Genomic DNA, 11,728 nt, shown 5'->3' on the forward strand with positions numbered 1-11,728 from the left:
AAACACTGAGGTATACATTCTCATGCAATTTGAGAAAGAGGTGACAAAGTGACAGCAAGCTCTAGAAGAGCTTGTGGATCAGCCCCAAAAAGATGCCAAAAAGCCTCACACTAGGAACCACAGAAACACTCACAATGGACAGTGACTGTGTTGCACATCAGTTGAAAAACAGAGTCGTTTTTCTAAGGGGAAAGGTATTTGGAAGTCTAGTTTAAAAGATGCTGTTTTCTTTTGTTTCTCCTTGAGAGTTCTTTTACCTTGTGGTATTTAATTAACTTTTATTGCATCGCATATATTATAAAGCATAAACAAAATTTTTACAGTGTATCATATTATTTAGAACAGTATTAATCAAGTAAGTGTATATAGAGAAAAGTAGAAAAAGATGGGGGCAAGTAATAAATACTTAAAAGCCTTGATACAGTTACCAACAGCTCTAGACATGGTTCTGGATCACTATTTGTTTGTTTATATTTACTGAGTGTCCACTATACCAGGTATTATGCCAACATAATTTTATCTGTTCATTGTTTAATATTGTAAAACTATTCCATATACTTTATGAATCAATGAAATTTATAGTCTCATAGATATAGACTATCCAGTATGTTGAGCCATTTAAAAATTCTATGACATATTTATAATCATGACATTCTGAACTTCACATTTGATAGAGAGCTACTTTATCTCCAATTGTACACCAATTTGCCAGTAGGCTTTAAAAGCCAGATCATTTTTCTCCGTGGAACCCAAGGAGAATTTGGTGACAGAAATGCCAAGATAACACTCTTTTTTGAAAATTAGGTTTTAAAGACCTACCTTTAGCACCATGGGCTTTATTTTGTGTCTTCAGGACATATCTGAGTGCTCAAGATTTGGCACATATGGTGTAAGGAGTTAATATGAGGGAACTAATAAAGGCAAGGTAGTGCCTCCTCTGTAGGATCAGATCTGTTCCCCATTATTTGGTTCTGCTGCTGAAGGAGAAAAATAAGTCTTGGATATTACAGCTGTCACTGTGACATCTGTTGTTTCAGGATCCGTGACTGCTTCAGTCACCACCTGACCCAGATCATCACCATAACATTCTGTCCACTATTAAACTGTGAAAGGTCCTCGCCCTCCAGGTGGTACTTCAAGGTTGACATACCAAGGTGTTTGTCTCTGTCCCCGCAACTGCCTCTCAGCTGAAAAATACAGCCTCACTTTGTGCAGAATTGATGGCAAACCAAGTCTCCCAGGGTTCAAGGGGAGCAGCGGAGAGCAAGAGTTCTTGAGGCGTAGCCCCGTTCTGCTCTTAATCACTTGTCACAACTCCTGGAGGGCCTCGGGCGTGTTGCTTTTTGTTCTTTGTTGTTGGTGCTTCTCCTTTTGCTTTGAACAGATGACTCCAGCTATTAAAACAACAGTAAGCGAGCTGCAAGCACATATCCAAGCTTACAAAACAGATATGTAAGGGGATATCTATTCTCCCGAACACATAAGGAATAGTTGACTTTTGGAAAGTTCCTCTAAATAGAACTCCGCTTCTGGTTGTATGTGTTTGGTTCAAATCATTAGTGACTTAACAGAATGGCTACTGCTAAATTAGATGCAAAGTGGATGTATTTGGGGGAGAGAGGATACACGCACTTGCTTGGCTGAGTCCCTTTGCTATTCACCTGCAACTATTACAATGTCGTTTATCAGCTATACCCCAATTAAAAAAAAAAAGTTTAAAAAAATAAGTAAATTTTAAAAAAGTGTATCACATGAGTAACCAAAATCAGGCCCACACATACATTTACAGGAATGTAATAAATAAGTAAAATCAGACACATCTGCACAGTAAAGAGCTTTCGTTCCAGGAGCTCATTTGATAATTCATTCATTTATTTATCCACCCTTTCATTCGAAACCTGCTTATTGAGCCTCTATAATGGGTGAGGCACTGCACTGGGAACTAGGGTTCAACACTAGAGGAGAATTTTCGGTTCTTGTGATGTTTAACCTGACAAGAAAAGGCAGGGTTCACACTTAACATTTGTGATCCAGCTTTCTCCCAGAAAAATCTAACCACTCCCAGCCACACAGCCATTTAATAGTCATCAATAAGCAGTTTACTTTCATTACATAATAAAGGCCCCACGTGATCTAAATCATAAAAGAAAACAGAAGAACCACAAGCTGGTTCTCATGTGGTATACTTTGATTTCTTTTCCTACTTCAGTTTCCCTACAATTTCTAGCCCTAATTCTAGCAACTAGTTACATGATCTTAAACAAGTCACTTAGCTTTTCTAAACCTTGATTTTTTCTCACATGTACGATTCCTTTAGTTAATGTTTAGAAGATTTTTTTTTAAACCTCAAAAATGTACTTTCAGACAAGCTTAAATCTTTTCAGATTCACTGTCTTCAAAGAGCCTCAGGACATTTGCATTATGGTTGATCAGGCAGGACAGGATCACACAGGGTCGGAGGCTGCCCAGTCTCAGCGTCAGGAGTTTTCTACTCACCTGGAGAGCCCCTGGAGTCTGATCCTGAACAAAGACACATTATCCGGACCTGGCATTATTTACCCAGCTCAGAACACAGCGGCAGTCTTGGCAAGAGAGGAGGTTGGAGACTGCTTTTGTGGCACTTGCTGCTGCTTTATGGGTTTGCATTTGTAGTGCTAGGACTTTCTTTTCATCTCTTTTCTTTCCTTTTCCTTTTCTAATTGACACAGTGCCTGTACATTTAAATACTTGCAACCGGGTGTGGACATCTTGTATAATAGCTGTATTGGTCATAATGGCCTGTGACAGAAGTGAGTGATTGAGACCCAGAAGAATGTACTAAAAATGAAACCCCATATTTGATGTTTTCTCTATAACAAAAAAAAAAAAAAAACAGCCTAATTATTTAATTAAGAACAATGATCAATTATTATATAATGGAAAAAATGTTGGATAAAATTTAATATATATACATGTGTATATATATGGCACTTAAAGATTTTGAATTCTTTTTCCACTAAACCTGGATTTTCAATCTCTGTTTTAGTTATTTTGGTTCTTTGTTCACATGAACTTTCTTTCACAAACAGCCAGTATTCTGAGGTCTTTTGCTGACCAGATCAAATACTCCGAGACAAGTGACATCAAAAGGCCTTGTTTAGATAAATGGGCTTCTGAAGTAGCAAGATTACGGGCATATGTTGATATCATGACAAAATATTTTCGAATATAATTTTTTTTTTTCTTCAGGTTTTGTGTTTGTTTTAATGAGGGTTGGAATTTGGAAATGAAGTGCCCCCAAATCCTCATGCTCACTGGCTGACAGGTCCTCCACCTCAGCATTCCTCCTCTGGATCTTTCAGGTTCCTTACTTCTGGTAAGGATATGGTAGGGTGGGACATCCCTGGTGGTCCAGTGGTTAAGGATCTGCTTTCCAATGCAAGGGACATGGATTCAATTCCTCGTCTGGGAACTAAGATCACACATGCCCTGGAGAAAGTCTGAGTGCCATAGCTAAGACCCGACACAGCCAAATAAATAAATTAGTTAATTAAAAAAAAAAAAGTGGTAGGACACATTCATTTACACTGAAGGAAGCTTTGTTTTGTTTTTAGGTCCCAGGCCTTTATATAAGAACAAAGTGATGAGTGATGTGGGGATTAAAGTCAAGAGCATCATCCTACTTCACCTTCCCTCCAACCAGTTTCTCCAAACTCCCTGCCTCCACACCCTTTGTGTTCCCAATTCCTTTCTTAGTGAATGAAGAACTTAATCCCAAAGCCCTGGTACAAACCTCAGGGTTCTCTCCCTAGCTCTCCCTTCCTCTCCCCCAACACCCCATTCCTGGGGAGAGCAGGCACCTTGGTCTGAAGGCACAGGAGAGCCTAGAGCAGTGACAGACACCGAGGGAAAGGCCTCACCCTCGGGGACTGGGACGTAGGGGTACAGAGTATTGACGTGAGGGCCCCCATAGCCTGGGGTACCAAAATGGGGCCGTGGTGTCAGAGGAATGGATATGGGTCCCCCTGAGAAGGGAGACCCAGCAGCCTCAAAATCCTCTCTTTGGAAATAGTCGCTGCTTGATGTTTGCCCTTCTGGCAATGGTTGCAGAACCACAGCGGGACCACGTCCTTCAGCCCAAGCTGCTGGGCGAAGTGGCCAATGTGCTGCAGAGTGGGCTTCGGGCACTGCAGGCTCATGCTCTCCAGGCTGCCTCTTACTCGGTTCTGCACACTCGTCTGCTTGCTCTTCTGGGCCTGCACCAGGGTCTCTCCCTTGCATATCTCCTGCAGATTTTGCTGTTGTCAATTTCCTCCACCCACTTCTGCAGCAGAGGCCGCAGCTTATACGTGTTCTTTGAAACTGAGTTGCAAAGCCTCCAACTGACAGGTAGTCCTTTGGCTGAACACCTTTCCAAAGAGAACCCCCAGGGTGAGCCCCACATTGGTCTGGGTATATCCCAGGGTGATCTGCTTCTGCTTTAGGAGTTTGGCGAATTGTTCCAGGTCTTTCTGAAGAGCTTTGATGTCCTGGGACTCCTCAGGGTCCACTCCAGTTTCTCCTTGCCCAGCTTCGTGGCGCCTGAGTGGGGCGGCACCATGGTCCGGGGAGGCCCCCTCAGAGTTGCTCTCCACCCTGGCTCCTGCCTCGCCCTCGGGCTGAGGTGCCCTTCAGGACGCCTCGGGGCACCGGTAGGCCATCCTTCTGCACAAGTCATAGGGTCGGGGGCACGGGGGAAGCCCCCACACGTCATGCTGGGCACAAGCCCTGGCCGGATTCCTGACCCACCTGGAGGCCCTGGAAAGCTCATCCAGGTCTGAGGATCAACCCAGCCCGCCCGGCTGTGGCCCTCCCTGCCGATGGCCTCCACCGCCCAGCCGGGGTGAGAAGGCCTGAAGAAAGTTTTAAAGATCCATTAGTGAACTAATAAAAATTCATTTTTAGGGCAACAACTATGAAGGTACTTTTTATGTCTTCTTTGTGATTAGGGGTGAGAGAAAGGAAGAAACATATGTTTTTGTATATATATATATTTAAGTTTGTACTTAAAAACTACCCCCTGAGTTCTTGATTATCTCAAGGTGAAGACAGTGTTAAATTACTTGTGGTGACGGCCTGTCCGATTGAATATATAGCAGAAGGACGAGGTAAAGGATAAAATGGACTCAATGCAGAGTGAGCTGTGGGGTTTGAGACTGCGCTGAAGGAGCAGGCAAGGGAGATGGGGATGGTGTCCCGCCTTAATGAAATCCCACCTGTAGAATGTGGATGGCTTTCTTTTGACTCCAAACTGGAGTCTCTCTTCTCTGTGGTGATTGGCGTGTAGGGACTGGTATTCCTATGAACACACATGAAGGAAACAGGCAACTTAAAAGATGAGGATTTATGTTCTCAGAGTAAACATTGGGAAGTATCAAATTCACCCCCCTGGAAACTACCAGGGTCTGTTGTTATATGATAGGACCTGGGTTTACTCAGAACTCACAGGACATGTAAGGTTTTAAAGCAGATGTAGTTGGTAAGAAAATGGTAGCAATATAGACCAAAGGGACTAGAAGGGAAGATGGAATCAGATAAGGTCCTTAACGCATTAGAGATTTCTGAGTCTACAGTTGCACTGTCTAATTTGGTAGCCGCAGTGACTATTGAGCATTTGAAATGTGGCTGATCTGATTTGAGATGTACTATAAATGTAAGATGTAAAATGTCTTCAAGAAAAGAGGTTCTGAAGACTTAGTTATGAAAAAGAATGTAAAATGTCTTGTTAATAAAGGTTTCATACTGCTTATATGTGAAAACAATAATATTGTGGAAATGTGGGTTTCAATAACATGCTGAGTTAATTTCACCTGTTTCTTTTATGTTTTTTCTAAAACTAACCCTAACCCTAACCCTAACCCTATCCCTAACCCTAACCCTAATTTTGACTATCAGAAAATTTTAAATTACTTATGCAAGAAAATTTTATATTACTCACATTTACAATGTACATTATCTTTCTATAGGGTAGGACTGCTCGCAGGAGCAATCCCTCTATATTTGAATGTGGGTAGATATAAGAAGGATGCTTATGTTAAGAATTTTAAAACCTGTGTTTCTAAAATAAATTCTGTAAAATGGTGTAGCAACATAACTTATTATGATGTGTAATTGGCTATGCCATAGGTTAAGTAGCTTATCCCACACCTTAATAACACTATTCAATAAAATCCCATGTATGTATTGGCTTAGAATAGAAGTGTCCTATACCTACCAAAATGAAAAAAAGAGAAAGAAAGGATATAAAGAAACTGTGTTAACACTGGGGAATAGAAGCCATTCATTCAATACAACTCCCACAATTAGAGAAATTTCAAAAACAATTAAAGGATTTGGAAGTCCCTGAGGATTCACTCTAAGAAAGTCTGTCATCTTAAAGAAAACCTCCTGAAGAGTCAAAGAAACATATGCTTTAATGCGATTTTTGCTATTTGAGGACTGTGTTCTAGGTAATTTCCAACATGCTGAGCATTTCCCCTCATTTTTCTCCAGAAGAGTCCTGCATGAATTGGGTCTTCAAAGAGAAAATTTTTTATTTCCATATGAAGTCACTCAATGTCCCCTCCACGTTAACCCATCCTTCAAGGAAAGACACCTTCTCAGAAGACTATTCTACCACATCGCTCATCACTCCCGAGATGTTTTTCAGTCCCAGTGTAATTATCTCCATGATGGAGGAGGCTCCAGATGCATTTATTTGCCCCTCTCTGCGACTGGAAAATGTATTCCATATTCAGTTAAAGTCAGTAATTAAAACGACCTAATCTGCATTCACTTTGTAACCACCGGCTGAAACTCCCCCTCTGTCAACCCCAGAGGTGGGAGGGCTGCTGCATTTAAACCCACACTGAAGATCTCTGATTGGCTGGTGCACAGTTAGAACAGGTGAAATAATCTAATCTGGAATATTGCTCTCCTCACCTTTTTTTAATAAAGATTTGCCTCACCACAGACCTTAATATAACAGCAGTAAAGGCAAGAGAGGAAATTGGAAACACGGCCAGGAGTGTGCCTTATGGTTCATAACAGCCCCAAATTGTGACTGTTTATTAAAACTAACACCCTTTTGTGAGTGAGGGTGTGGATCAAAATATCCAGTGGTTTCTCTTCTTCAATATTCCCTTTTTTTATAGCACTGAGTTTAAGTTTCAATTTTAGAGTTTCATTAAGTTTTTAAAATTGTTTCTGACTGAAACATTGACTTAAAAAGGCAACTTGTCTGTAATTTGTCCCTGTTCCTTATTTCCGTTATTTATTTCAATCCGTAGGAGATGTCTGTGGATGGATGACCTCTTGGGCCACTGGGACAAGAAAGAGTTAAGGCAGGTGAAGGACCAGAGGAGACAGAAGTCCAGAGAACTGCCTCACAAAATACAATTAAGGGCCTTTCCCAGGCCCATAGCACTCTGGTGCTGCCAGAGGTAAGGAGGCTGAGCACAATGTTCTCCTTGTCCACACACCTCCCTTTTGTTTCAGCAGCATTTTGCCTCCCACACATGCAAAAGTTTGAATTTCCTGTTGGCTCTGAGGTGAGATTTATAACATTTATTAAGGTTACTATTCATTGTGAATTTACTGGGCAATAAGCCTAAGAGCTTTTAGGGGTTTAATTGCCTATGTTTACGGGGGTTGCAAAGCTCCCCGCAGAGTCACTGTCAGCCAGGTTGGCCAAATGTGGACTTCTTGGAGTGCCCGGGGCACATGTCCTAGTCCAAGGGGAAGGTCAGGGAGAGCTGAAGGGCTCAGAGGAGACAAAGCCCTCAGGGCATGAGATTGGTTTTTTTCTGCTCTGGCTGTTTTGGTCCACTTCCCGCTGGCTCATCTACCTCATTCTGGCCAAGTTTGAAGACATATTTGAATGTTCCATTCTCTCCAGGAAGAAAGAGAAATAATTTGAAATAATTGCATGAGGGAAGGAGAGAGGGAAAGAAGGGCTGGCAGTGGAAGTAAACACATGTTGCAAACGTAAGATGGGCTGCATAAACTGTTTCATGTGTATTGTCACATTTAGTCTTCACAGCAGTCCTGTAAGGCAGGTATTATTACTCCCACTTTACAAATGAGGAAATTGAGGCTTAGAGAATGAAATCACTAGTAGAAATGAAGACAGCTAGTGAATGGAAGAACCAGGATTTCAACTCTATTTTTCTGTGGCTCCCCAGTCCTGGTTGGGAGCTCCACATTTCATTCACTCCTGTTTAGCCCTTAGTTGCCGCTCATTTAACCTACGCAATTGGTTCAGGTGTGTCGTCAGGACATTTGAAAGTACAAGGTTAAACTTACTTTTAAGATGGTGGGTTTGTTTTACTTCAAAAAGGTAGCTTTTTTGCAACAGCCTTAACCCTTGACCTCACCAAACCCTTGTAGAATGGAATGAATGCACAAGAGTGGAGTAAAGTAACTGAGCAACGCTGTGGGCCAGGCAGGACAAAGGGACTGTAGAGGGTCTGTCAGTCTGTGAGAGGGAGACCTACTGAGGCATTTCACTAATTTGACAAAAGAGTGGGGAAAAGAAGTCCTCTGGCTCATTTCATCCATTCATTTATTCAACAACTATTTGGAATGCACTCACTGTGTGCTAAGCACTGCATTAGGCATGGGGGATGCTAGATACTTCAGCACTCTGCCTGTTCCCCTCCTGCCATGCAGAGGCAGACAGGATGCTACTCACACCCTGTCTCTTAAAGGCTCTTTCAAATCTACCCAAGTTCTGTCACAGTGACAAATTTCTCAGGTTTCTTAAAGAGATGATTTAACAAAGGGAAGAAACAAAACAAAAGACAGAAGTGAAAGAGTTGATGAGCAGCAGTGTACTCTTTATGTGAAAAAAATAAGCAAACACATATACATATGCATACATTTGTATATATACATAGTGCTGGGCTTCCCAGGCTGCGCTGGTGGTAAAAGAATCTGCCTGCCCATGCACGAGACGTCAGATATGTGGGTTTGATCCCTGAGTCAGGGAGATCCCCTGGAGTAGGAAATGGCAACCCACTCCAGAATTCTTGCCTGGAGAATTCCATGAACAGAGGAGACTGACAGGCTACAATCCATGGGGTTGCAAAGAGTCAGACACGACTGAGTGAGCACACACACATACATAGTGCAGTCTTCATATCTTCACATGAAATAAATAAATTAGTAATATATATACATGTATACATACACATACATAAAGATGCATGTGTTCACACCCGTGTGTGTGAAATTAGCCTGATGTACAGTCCAAAACGCCACTACAAATTTGATTGGTCTTGTAACAGGCAGAAAACCTACTGGCACAGAGGACTAAGCCGTGGAGCCATCATTGTTGGAAATGTATTGTTCAGGACATTCGTTCACTTATTGATGCAGCAGTAGAAGTTGAATCAGATTCAGTTATTCAGTTGAAGAATAAATTGGAATATTTCGGTGCATTTCTTTTAAAAAAAAAAAAGCCACTTTAAGCTTATGTATTAAAATGACAAAGTCTTAAATAGGGGTCTCTTTTTCTAAACAAAAGATATGCAAATTGCAATTCAAGATTTATATTATGATAAAAACTGAAATACAAAAGAGTCATTATCCTGCAAAATGTAAAAGTACATTGCTTCATGAGTCTATAATGATATAATGGGATATTGATGTAATAAAAGGTGTCAGAAAGGAGACAATGACCTTAAAATTTTAAGTCAGAAACATTAGAATTGAACAGTAAGTATCTACCCACCTAACTATCCATCTATCTATTGCATATTTTAGAAATTTGAGGTGAGGAACAGTATATTTTTATCTGCTGATGGTGTAGCCATAATAAGGGGTGTGGAGTTAGAGAATGGGAATTGTTTTTCACATAACCATTCCAACTCTGAAACTGGATAAAGATTTTACCTTGAATTTTAGATTAATAGGACTATCTTTCCTAAAAATCAGTGGTGTGTTATGAGGCTTGGAAATCATTCCTGGCCTAGCCACAGGACAGCAAATGTCAGAGACGCCAGTTCTCCCTGCCTAAGTATGAAAGACTTGCCCACAGTGAGTTTGCAAGGACTCTTAGTTTTTAAGATGATGGGAGCAATTTACAGTTAATCATTGTATGTCACTGCAAAAGAATGGATCAACTTAAAGACACTGCAATAGAACACAAAAGATTTACTCTATCAAATCACAGGGAAATTGTAGGAAACTATTTACATTTGAAGTTATTCTACAGCTTATTTTAAAAAGGGGAAGCGTGTGTGTGTGTGTGTGTGTGTGTGTGTTTCAGGGGAGACACACTTTAAGTAATCAAGTGATATACCACATGTGAAGCAGACGCACAGGCTTGTTCCCACTACCAAACAGAGCAGAAGGCCTGGTTTAGCTTTATTTGGCAGGAATTTATATACTTGCTTCACTATTTGATCTTAACTTAAACAAAGGATGTTGGTCTCAGCCACCACTGATTTCAGGGTAACAGCTCTGCCTTCTCTCTGAAAGGCAGCAGGATTGTGACACTTCGAAAATCAGATGGTTGCACAGTATGGAAGTTTCTTAAATGTTTATTTATTGTAGTGAGCCAAACCCTCCTTTTCTTGTTTCTGAGTGTGCGATCAATTGCACTGAAAGCTGTAGGCAGAAGGATCTTACTTTCATACAATTGTCAGAACCTTGGCGAGGCCATGCAGAACAAACCCAAACAAACCAGGGATTCTAAATGAGGCCTAAGAACCTACTCTGAGCCCAAACTCCTGATAATTTTCCAGTTCAGAAAGTTGCTGAGGGTCCTCTGTCAGGGTGAGCCTCATGGTTTATGATTTCGGAGCCTGTGCAACGCTCCCTTCTATTTCATCTTGACTTAATGTCATTAGTCTTCCTTCACAGAAACCTGAGCGCTCATTTTCTAATCTATCTAGATGATACGCTGACAGCATTTTCCCTGATCGAGACTTTACCATTTATGTCTCTGCCTCTGTTAATCATTTGCAGAAATGAGATTTATAGTAAAAAGGATTAAATCAATTCTGACTACCTCCCAATTTTCGGGGATTTTTGATGAACACAGAAACCATGGCCCCTCAGAGATGCTTTCCTAAGAAGATCTTTCTTAGCTTTGTGAGGTGGCCTTTCAGCGTCTCCGAGTCTCTGTGGATCATAGCAAGTCCACTTCTCCATGTTTTGTTTGGCAACCACGCACCAGAGGCTACACTCGGAGCCAACTCAAGCTGTTTTTGATTAGAATCGATGAGTGAGCCATCCATTCTCTTCTCCTTCATTCTCCATCTTTCCTTCATTCTCTTCTTCCCAGTCCGAAGATGAGTACCTTTAGGAAAGGTATCAACCGATTTCAATTAAGTGTTTGTCTTTTGAGTTTCTCATCATGGGGTAAATTGTGACATTTTTAGCGGCAGGGATTGAAGAGAAAAATTGCACTAATCGCAACCCAGTTTATTTTGTTCCTTTCTAATTTCTCTAATCTTTCACTGACTTGAAATTTCTACTATGTGTCAGGCCTTGTGCAAGGCCAGGGACTTTCACGAACATGCAGTCTTCCTTCGGTATTCACAGGGGACAGGTTCCAGGACTGCCATGGATACCAAATCTGCAGTAGTTAGTTGAAGTCCCTTATATTAATATAAAATGATGTAGCATTTCCATAAAGCCCACATGCACCCTCTTGTTTACTTTAAATCATCTCTACCTACCTAATACAGTGTAAATGCTATGTAAGTAGTTGCCAGCACAGCAA

General features: G+C 41.2%; 1 pseudogene; it reads right to left on the minus strand.

The window, feature by feature from the left end:
- Positions 1 to 3,747: 3,747 nt before the first annotated feature.
- LOC133074536 (POU domain, class 5, transcription factor 1-like) lies at positions 3,748 to 10,787 on the minus strand (annotated as a pseudogene).
- Between the last annotated feature and the right edge of the window lie 941 nt (positions 10,788 to 11,728).

Source organism: Dama dama, chromosome 20 (assembly GCF_033118175.1).
Source record: "Dama dama isolate Ldn47 chromosome 20, ASM3311817v1, whole genome shotgun sequence".
NCBI lineage: Eukaryota > Metazoa > Chordata > Mammalia > Artiodactyla > Cervidae > Dama > Dama dama.